Source organism: Saccopteryx bilineata, chromosome 2 (genome assembly GCF_036850765.1).
Source record: "Saccopteryx bilineata isolate mSacBil1 chromosome 2, mSacBil1_pri_phased_curated, whole genome shotgun sequence".
Lineage (NCBI taxonomy): Eukaryota > Metazoa > Chordata > Mammalia > Chiroptera > Emballonuridae > Saccopteryx > Saccopteryx bilineata.
The window spans coordinates 230,817,618-230,826,968 of record NC_089491.1 but is presented as its reverse complement, the minus strand read 5'-3'; the positions used below and the strand labels follow the sequence as shown (position 1 = coordinate 230,826,968).

The 9,351-nt window shown below is 44.8% G+C and overlaps 1 protein-coding gene across 1 annotated transcript in view; it reads right to left on the bottom strand.

Moving 5' to 3' along the window:
• Positions 1 to 364: 364 nt before the first annotated feature.
• The window catches only part of MIS18A (MIS18 kinetochore protein A), an 86,810-nt gene continuing 77,823 nt past the window's right edge, over positions 365 to 9,351 (bottom strand). The window contains exon 6 of the mRNA XM_066259540.1: positions 365 to 1,561. The gene's annotated coding sequence lies outside the window, so the exon portion shown is untranslated. The remainder of the gene's footprint in view (positions 1,562 to 9,351) is intronic.

Genomic DNA, 9,351 nt, shown 5'->3' with positions numbered 1-9,351 from the left:
AAGAATCAATATTGATACATTATTATTAAAGTCAATTTTTTAAATTTAAATATTCTTGATATTTACCTAATGTTTTTCTCTATTGTCTCCTTGGGCTCCTTTTGGCCATAACAGTGTCTTAGAATTTTCCTTGTTTTTGAAGACATTGACGATTTTGAGGAGTATGGTCAGGTCTTTTGTAGGCTGCCCCACTGTTGGAATTTTTCTTATTTTTTCCCCTCATATTAGACTGGAATTGTGGGGGTTTTGGGGGGGAGACACTGCCCAGTTGTTTACAGATATAACTCCATGGCTAGCACAGGGCTGCTCACAATGTCCTTAATAAATGAGGTTGACTAAATGAATGCCTACCAGTAAGAGAACGTGTTCAGAAAGATTTTTTTTTATTTTTATTTATTGATTTTTAAACAGAGGGGAGAGAGAGAAAGAGGGTAAGAGAGTAGGAAGCATCAACTTATAGTAGTTTGCTTTCCGTATGTGCCTTGACCAGGCAAGCCCAGGGATTCGAACTGGAGACCTCAGTGTTCCAGGTCAACACTTTATCCACTGCGCCACCACAGGTCAGGCATCAGAAAGATTTTTAAATGACCCAAAAGATGCCCATCTAGTCAGAAGCAAAACTAGAATCTGAACCCAGGACTGTCTCAGAACTCTTAGATTTTCTAGTACATTATAACAAGTTCCAGGTACTATTATAGGTACTTTGCATATGAGGTTTCTAACTCAGTGGTATCTGGGAACTTCTTCAAGTCTAAGTGAGAAGTGGCCTGGCATCTGAACCACCTCCACGGCCCCCAGCGCCTCTGCATGCCCCGTGACCATAGCAGTGACCTTTCCAAGAAGACTAAGTGACTTTTCCTCTTGAAAATTCTCCAGACACTCCACCAGCACTCTCCTGCCTGCACCCCATGTGGGCTGACACTTGGTAGCTCGCTTGAAGAACACACTGCTCCCTGCATCTTCTCATGTGCTGTTACTATGCTGAAAACATCTTTCTGCTCCAACATCTACACCTTGGATGAGGAGAGGGAATCTTATTTATGTTTCATCTGTCTAGGGTTTCAACTCCTAACTCTATGAAATGAACCTCGTCTGACCCATTCAGGGGGCCTCCATCTTCCCTGCTCTGTGCACCCAGTGCCCACTGTACACACCTCCGCTGCAGCACTGGCCACACCCCGGTAACATTACTGCTTCTAGCTCCCACTGTCCAGTCGGACTTTTCAGTCCTTACTCATCTTTGCATCTGCCTTCCCTAGTGCAGAACCTGGCACGTGACCAGCATTTAATGATGAGTGAGTGACTGTGGAAAGGTATATATTAATCTTCCGTGCAGGGAGGGACACACAACTCCTGAGAATGGACTGAATGTGGCCTCCACACTCTCTTCTGCGAGGCCAGGGGCACACGGCCAACCTCCCAGGAGTCTTTCATCTTGCTATCACATGCATCTGGTTGGGTCCAAGGCTGAGTGGCGTCTGGAACTGGGGAGTGAAGAATGGGCCTGAGCTCAGTATCTGCCGTATTTCCCCATGGATAAGACACGCCTTAATTTTGGGGCCTGAAATTTGAAAAAAAAAATGTATTACATAAAGTTATTGAACTCAAGTTTTATTCATCATAAAATTCATACAACTCATCACTGTCAAAACTCCCATCCATTAGCTTGTCCTCATCTGTGTCTGATGACGAATCACTGTCTTCAACAATGAGCATAAAAACAAGCACGAAATAATGGGAAATGCAAGTAAAAAAGTCTATAACCACTGTATAAGATGCACCCAGTTTTTAGACCCCAAATTTTTCCCAAAAAGGTGTGTCTTATACATGGGGAAATACGGTAAGTTGGTCAACAGGCTGGAAATCCACCTGAGCCTTCTGTCACTTTGCAAAGAAAGTGCAAGAAAAGTCTCATCAGAGCGGACCTTGAAGGTGACTATGGAGTCCACTGAAACGTTTTCATCAGATTGGCGTATAAAAGCATCGAATGTGTCATTACATCCCCTTCCCTTTGCCACCTCTGGGCCATTCCAAGTGCAGTGGAAACCTGACAATGCTCCAATGAACTTGATTGGAGTAAACAGCCAAATTAGATAATTAATGATGACATTTGCCAAATTTCCACTTTGCTTTCTTGCTAGGTAGATAGCACCCTGAGGCTACAGATATATTTACAAGCAGACTGCCCAGTTTTCCTGCCGGCCCTCAGGTATCTGGAATCTCGTGTTTTCTGTTACCCCTCCCAGCTCTTCTCCGTCACTTCAAAAAACAACTTAGAGGAAGAGGGTGGCTCACGGCACTGGGACACTGACCCTCACGCCTGGTTCTAAAAGGAATCCAGTGGCCTCGAATTTGGCAGGTCAACCCAGCCCAAGGTTATGAACTTGACTTTCCTTTCCTTATCAGCACCCACAAAGTGGCTGCTCTGTCCAGCCTTTGTCACAGGAGCCAAGAGAAGTGGAGGACCCTTCGTACAGGTCATGTGCTGACTATGACTGGTTGAAGAATAGATCTCCTTCTTCTCCGGTGGCTGTCTGCTGCCGCCTTGCACGGTTGGGAGTGGCCACATCCATTGCTTCCCCAAAGGCTTTTGTGTGTGTGTGTGTGTGTGTGTGTGTGTGTGTGTGTCCACTTTTGGGTGCAAGAAAGGTTTAGTGACAAAGCATTTCTAGATTTAAAAATATATATACATTTCTAGATTAAAACCTAGAGGTCTAAAAGAAGTCGTCTTTTTGTAGTGGAAGTAGCATGGCCTCTGTGAAGGGGCTGCGTTGAAGGTCCACAAGGTCCACAAGGTCCACAAGGTAGGAGTGTCAAGAGCGCTGTCCAGACTGTGACCCGTGCTGGGAGGCCTGGGGACGGGGGCGGACAGGCTGCAAGCTGGTGTTAACACACACGGTCCATGCCGCAGCAGCAATCGCTGGTGTTGGAAGACTCAGGAATGTTCCAACCTTCTAAGAAGAACCTTTCCAGCTGTCATAGATGTACAGTATCTTGCATTGGGACCATGCTGGGACTTTATACACTAAAAAAGCTTTTTTTTTTTTTAGAGATAAAACTTGTTATACTTTTTTTTTTTGATTAATTCTAATGGGGTGACATTGATAAATCAGGGTACATATGTTCAGAGAAAACATCTCTAGGTTATTTTGACATTTGATTATGCTGCATTCCCATCACCCAAAGTCCAATTGTCTTCCGTCACCTTCTAACTGGTTTTTTTTGTGCCCCTCCCCTCCCCCAACTCCCTCCCTTTCCTCCCCCCCACCCTGTAACCCCCACAATCTTGTCCATGTCTCTGAGTCTCATTTTTATGTCCCACCTATGTATGGAATCATATAGTTCTTAGTTTTTTCTGATTTACTTACTTTGCTCAGTATGTTATCAAAGTCCATCCATGTTGTTGTAAATGATCCAATGTCATCATTTCTTATGGCTGAGTAGTATTCCATAATATATATGTACCAAAGCTTTTTAATCCACTCATCCACTGACGGACACTTGGGCTGTTTCCAGATCTTCGCTATTGTGAACAATGTTGCCATAAACATGGGGGTGCATTTGTTCTTTTCAAACAGTGCTATGGTGTTCTTGGGGTATATTCCTAACAGTGGTATAGCTGGGTCAAAAGGCAGTTCGATTTTTAATTTCTTGAGGAATCTCCATACTGTTTTCCACAGTGGCTGCACCAGTCTGCATTCCCACCAGCAGTGCAGGAGGGTTCCCTTTTCTCCACATCCTCGCCAGCACTTATTCTGTGTTGTTTTGTTGATGAGCGCCATTCTGACTGGTGTGAGGTGATATCTCATTGTGGTTTTAATTTGCATTTCTCTAATGATTAGTGATGTTGAGCATTTTTTCATATGCCTATTGGCCATCTGTATGTCCTCTTTGGAGAAGTGTCTATTCATTTCTTTTGCCCATTTTTGGATTGGATTGTTTGTCTTCCTGGTATTAAGTTTTACAAGTTCTTTATAAATTTTGGTTATTAACCCCTTATCAAATGCATTGTCAAATATGTTCTCCCATTGTGTAGTTTGTCTTTTTATTCTGTTCTTATTGTCTTTAGCTGTGCAGAAGCTTTTTAGTTTGATAAAGTCCCATTTGTTTATCCTGTCTTTTATTTCACTTGCCTGTGGAGACAAATTGGCAAATATATTGCTGCGAGAGATGTCAGAGAGCTTACTGCCTATGTTTTCTTCTAAGATGCTTATGGTTTTACGGCTTACATTTAAGTCTTTTATCCATTTTGAGTTTATTTTTGTGAATGGTGTAAGTTGGTGGTCTTTTTGGGTCTCTTTTCTTTTTTCTGCTCTGCTTCTGTGCCTTCATTTATCTTGTCCTCTAACTCGCTGATTCAATTCTCAGCTTCATCCATCTTGCTTTTAATTCCTTTCATTGTGTTCTTTATTTCTGATATTGTATTTTTCATTTCTGACTGATTCTTTTTTATTATTTCAATGTCCTTTTTAACATTTGCTATCTCTTTATTTAGGTGTTCGTAATGACCATCTATTGTTGTTCTAATACCTTTGAACATCCTAACAATCATTATTTTAAACTCTGCATCTGGTAATTTGGTTATATCTGATTCATTCAGGTCCTTTTATGGGATTTCTCTTGATTCATTTGTGTTGCATTTCTCTGCCTTCTCATTTTCTCTGTGTAAAGGAAGGTTTTGGCAACTGGAGTCCACTGGGTGTGGCCTCTGTGTTCCCTAGGTGTGGTCTGTCTGCAGGCCTGCCACCCCCTCTGCTGTTGCTGCCTAAGGCGTTTGGGTATAGGCGTTGCTGGTGCCTGCCCACTGGGGCTGTTGTTGTGGTTTCCGCTTCTCCTTCAAGGAGTGGCTGTGATCACATGCTCAGGTGTACAAGCCTTGGTGGCCTTGGCCTTCGCCCTGCCCCCATGGGTGGCGTTATGCTCCGCCCTGAGGGCAGTGGCGAGCACCTTTGCTCAGCTGCGGGTCTCCGCCTGTTTCCGGGCTTTCAACCCACCCTTGCAGGAGGAGCCGCTTGTGGGACAGCTGCAAGCCTTGGCTCCACAGGCCAGGTGGGACTGCGTGCCCATGCTCAGTAGCGGGACTCTACCTGTTCTGGGTTTTTGGCTCCACCCTCGTGGGAGGAGCCGGCTCCCAAGTCAAGCCACAAGCCTTGGTTCTGTGGGCGGGGCAAGGCTGTGCTCCTGCGCCCTTGCTTTAGGGCAGGTCCATCTTGCTTTTAATTCCTTTCATTGTGTTCTTCATTTCTGATATTGTATTTTTCATTTCTGACTGATTCTTTTTTATTATTTCAATGTCCTTTTTAACATTTGCTATCTCTTTATTTAGGTGTTCGTAATGACCATCTATTGTTGTTCTAATTCCTTTGAACATCCTAACAATCATTATTTTAAACTCTGCATCTGGTAATTTGGTTATATCTGATTCATTCAGGTCCTTTTATGGGATTTCTCTTGAAAAATCCCCCTTCCGGGGTTCCCACCCTTCTCCCGCAGGCTGGACTGCAGGTGGCCCGCAGCTGGGCTTGACCACTTTTGCACATCCCTTCCTCCCCAGCTGGGCAAGACTGAGCTCACACCTGGGCCCAGTGTGGCCAGCCAGCTTCTGCGTCCTGCTGCCGCCCTCCAGCGAGCCCTCAGCCGTGTGGGGTGCAGGCACTGCAGCTCAGACCCTAAGACTCACTACTGTATTTCCAAAAGCTCCCTCCTTCTAAGCAACTCTGCTCTGGGTGCCGTGGGAGAGCTTGTTTGGCTGGTGTCCTGCTTCCCTTTGCTAGTATTGCTGTTTCCAGGGGAAATATTCACTTCAGATTTGGGGAGTGACTCGTCCCAGGGGTTAGGGTGGCTGTCTCCCAAAATGTTTTTCCCTGTGCCTCCTAGATTACACTCTCTTCCTGCTACTCCAGACCTCTCCTCTCTCCCCATCCCCCAGAGGCCCGGGAGAATGGTTGTGAGAGAGGTTTTCTGCGCGGTCCTTTTAAGAAGAACAAGGTCTGGGAAATCAGTCTCTTTCTCACGAACAGTATCCTGTCTTGTTTCCAGCTAAATACTGTCCATATGCCTCTTCTAGGCTCTGGGGCTGCAGGCTGGGGCTTTGTTACTGGGGCTAAGGACACTCCTCTCTCTGCTAAACTCACTTCCCACCATGCGAGTCTCTTCTGGCTGCCGTTTGCTCCGGGGAGCTGGGCAGCCCTCTCCACATTTTTGCTTTTCCTACCAGTCTCGGTGTGGCTTCTTCAGTGTTCCTTGGTTGAAGAGTCCTCTTAGTTTAGTCCAAAGTTGGTTTTTCCAGATGATAGTTCTTAAAATTAGTTTGTAATCCACTTTGGTTCTGGGAGGTGGATGTTGGTATGTCCGCCTACTCCAGCGCCATCTTGTCTTCTCTCAAAAGCTTTTTTTTTTAATGAACACCTGCCTCATGCTAAGGGTTGTACTTAGCACAAATAATGATGACTAAGACAAATAAGGCACAACCTAGTTAGCAGACATTATTGCCCACTTGCTCCCACGAAGCTGACAGCGGAACCCCACTTTGGGTGCTCCTCTCCACTCCTGGGTCTGCGAACAAGGTGGAGATGGTTGGAGTGAAACCCAGTGCAGGAGCTGGATGGGCGGCCACAGCTGGAGAATGGGAGCAGAGTGCACAGCTAGCTACAAAGAGACGCACCAGCAACTTTTCGATGATGTCAGCACGCTGTGTGGTACTAGGACGGTGCCTACATGACTCTGGGCATTTGTCAGATCCCACAGGATTGTACCTCATGAAGAGTGACCTCTCAAGTATGCAAATTAGAAACACCAACCAGGAGATGTGAGAAACTCAGGATGGAATGCTGACGGGGACAAAGACTCTAACTATATTACCAACGTGCGACATCACCGCTGCAGCCACGAGCCTACCAGCACTTGGACACTGATTTCTAAATACCATTCTCTAAGAGAAGAATCAGAGCCTTGGAGAAATGGCTGATTCTAGGCTGAGAAAGCAATGGCCGATTCTAGGGCTGGAGTATGTTACAGTATGAAGAAAGCAGGAGAGAACTCAAAAACAGCTAAAGGGTGCGAGCATGTCAAAAGGACACAGAACCCAGTCTGAAAGAGCTTCCAATGGCCAAAGCCAAAACAACCTGAGCAACCAATAAATAAATAACAGATAGCCTGACCAGGCGGTGGTGCAGGATAGAGCGTTGGACTGGGATGCTGAAGGCCCAGGTTCGAAACCCCAAGGTCAATGCCTTTAGCGCCGGCTCATCCAGCTTGAGTGCAGGCTCATCATCATGACCGCGGGGTCACCAACTTGAGCATAGGATCATAGACACGACCCCATGTTCGCTGGCTTGAGCAAGGAGTCACTTGCTCTCCTGTAGCCCCACGGTCAAGGCACATATGAGAAAGCAATCAATGAACAACTAAGGCGTCACAATGAAAAATTGATGCTTCTCATTTCTCGCCCTTCCTGTCTGTCTGTCCCTAGCTATCCCTCTCTTTGACTCTCTCTCTCTGCCTCTGTCAAAAAACGAAAAAAGTAACAGATAATAATAAAAAAAAATTACAAGAGAATGGCATTGTAATCCAAAGTATAAAATAATTATACACAAGTCCATGCTGATATAACTGTATGATTGAGTAAATAAGTAAAGATGAAAGAAGAGATGATTTTTTTTCTTTTCTTTTTAATTTTTTTTACAGAGACAGAGCGAGAGTCAGAGAGAAGGATAGATAGGGACAGACAGACAGGAACGGAGAGAGATGAGAAGCATCAGTCATCAGTTTTTCGTTGTGGCACTTAGTTGTTCATTGATTGCTTTCTCATATGTGCCTTGACCAGGGGGCTACAGCAGACTGAGTGACCCCTTGCTCGACCCAGCAACCTTGGGTCTTAGCTGGTGAGCTTTGCTCAAAACAGATGAGCCCACACTCAAGCTGGCAACCTCAGGGTCTTGAACCTGGGTCCTCCACATCCCAGTCTGACACTCTATCCATTGTGCCACCACCTGGTCAGGTGAGATGGTTTATGTTTAAAGAAGAATTCCAAACAGTTGTGTAGATACCTGCTCTAAAGGTGGAGCTCAGTGTTACCCCCGTCTGCGTGGGTGTGGTTGGATGTCATGACTTACGTCCAAAAAATAGATTATGTAGAGGAAAACTGGGCGACCCTACAATAAAGATACCTTTTTTTTTCTTTTTCTTCCCTCTCCCCTCCCCTACCACTCTCCCAAACTCCCCCCCATCCCCTAACCATTAGCCTGAAAAGACCTTTCAAATACTGTCATGGCTCTATGACCAGGTTAGCATCACCAGAAGTTAAGACACGTTGGCAGCATGCACTCTCTGGTATAATGGGATTAGAAAGGTATTTCACTTCATAAACAAAGAAACACACAAAAACACAGTACAGCCATATGAAAAATATCAAATAAACCCAAATTGAGGGACATTCTATAAAATGCCTAGCCAGTAATACTCAAACCTCAATGTCATGAAAAACAAAGAGAAGATTTAGAAATGGTCACAGATCAGGGGACGCAACAGAGACATGACATCTAACTGCTGTGTGGAATCCTGGAGGGGACCCTGTGTCAAGAAAATTAAAAAAGATATTGATGGCCTGACCTGTGGTGGCGCAGTGGATAAAGCATCGACCTGGAAATGCTGAGGTCGCTGGTTCGAAACCCTGGGCTTGCCTGGTCAAGGCACATATGGGAGTTGATGCTTCTAGCTCCTCCCCGCTTCTCTCTCTGTGTCTCTCTCTCCTCTCTCTCCCTCTCTGTCTCTCCTCTCTAAAAAATTAAAAAAATTAAAAAAATTAAAAAAAATTAAAAAAAAAAGATATTGATGGTGAAATCCAAATAAAGTTTGGACTTTACTTAATAGTAACATATGAATGTTTTCTTTGGGGGTTAGGGGAGAGTTGTTTGTTTTGGTTCTTGGTTTTTTAAAAATGTACTATGGCACGGGAAGACATTAACATCAGGGGAGACAAGAACTCACTGTGGTGTCTTTGCAGATTTTACGTCCATCTGTGAATCGGGGACCACTCTGAAATGTGAAGTATATCAAAAAAGTAAATGCAGACTGTTAATCCTAGCTTTGATGGGGTGACTTCCTAGTAAGCCAATGCTCCCATGAAACAAAGAGACAGACAGACAAGCAAAAACAAACAAACAAAAAATTAGCTAGATTAAAAGAGAAAGCAAAGCCTTGCTTGAAGGCACTTCAAGGATGGATGGCAGGATGCGACACAGCACATCCCAGAAAGAAGGAAACTACCGGAGCCCAGCGCTTTGTGAAGCTTTACACCTTGGGGCATTTGCTGACCTTTGTGTGGGGCAGAAAACACCAGCAGAGATTTAT